Genomic DNA, 975 nt, shown 5'->3' on the forward strand with positions numbered 1-975 from the left:
GGCAGGCGGGCTCTCAACCACTGCGCCACCAGGGAAGCCTCTCCTGGTCTACTTTTGTCTCCGTCCTGCCTGCCCTGCGGGACCCTCCACGGGCCCACCACCGGGCCAGCCTGACACAGCTGCTCCTCCCCCATTTCTATTCAGCAGCAGCTCTCGTGTCCCCACCACGCTGGACCCTTCGGGCTCTCTTTCCTCCAAATCCTTCTTACTCTTTCCCCGTCCATCAATCATTCTGCATCTCCTTCCTTTTGACATCTCCTTCCCTTTCTTCAGGCTCCTTTGCCGCCCTCCTGAGGCCAGATCACCTCTCACAGTCCTCCTGGCCACGTTGCCCTAAGTCCCTCTGGCTGGCCCAGGCACCTACTCACCCATGCTCCCTTCTCTGCCCCTGCCCCCATCATGGTGGCCAACTCTCCACTCGCTCCCCACCTAGGGATTCATCTGGGTATATGGAAAGGCTGTGCCCAGGGCCCACAGTCCATCTCAGGGGCCACCCACCTCTTTTTTTGTCCTCAGCTACTCACCAAAAATGGAGGTTGTTAAGAGTCCCCTCTGTGTAAGATCTCTGCACGGTTCCTGGCCACTGTGTCTCAGGAAATTATAATACGGAAATTGAAAACCAAAAAAAAAACCTGGAAAGCTAAGTGCCCCGCCTCTCAGGCTTTTAGATACGCCGCATTATGGCTGGGGTGGAAGCAGCCAGGCCAAAGGCAAGAAACCAACCCTTCCCTCCTCCTGGACCCAGGGAGCAGGTGGGAGATAGATGATGGATATACACAGATGACACTGCACTGAACGCGCCCGTAAAGACTCCTCCCTCTCCTGGCCATGTGAGCCTCAGTTAAGTCCTCTTCCCCTCTCACTCATGCTTATGGCGGGGAGAAGGAAGCAGGAAGATTCCTCTGAAGACACAAAGGCCAGGGGGAGATGCAGCCCTCCAAGGCAAGGAAGAGAAGTGAAACAGGGGAGGAATTC

The sequence above is a fragment of the Physeter macrocephalus genome, chromosome 14, assembly GCF_002837175.3.
Source record: "Physeter macrocephalus isolate SW-GA chromosome 14, ASM283717v5, whole genome shotgun sequence".
Taxonomy (NCBI): domain Eukaryota; kingdom Metazoa; phylum Chordata; class Mammalia; order Artiodactyla; family Physeteridae; genus Physeter; species Physeter macrocephalus.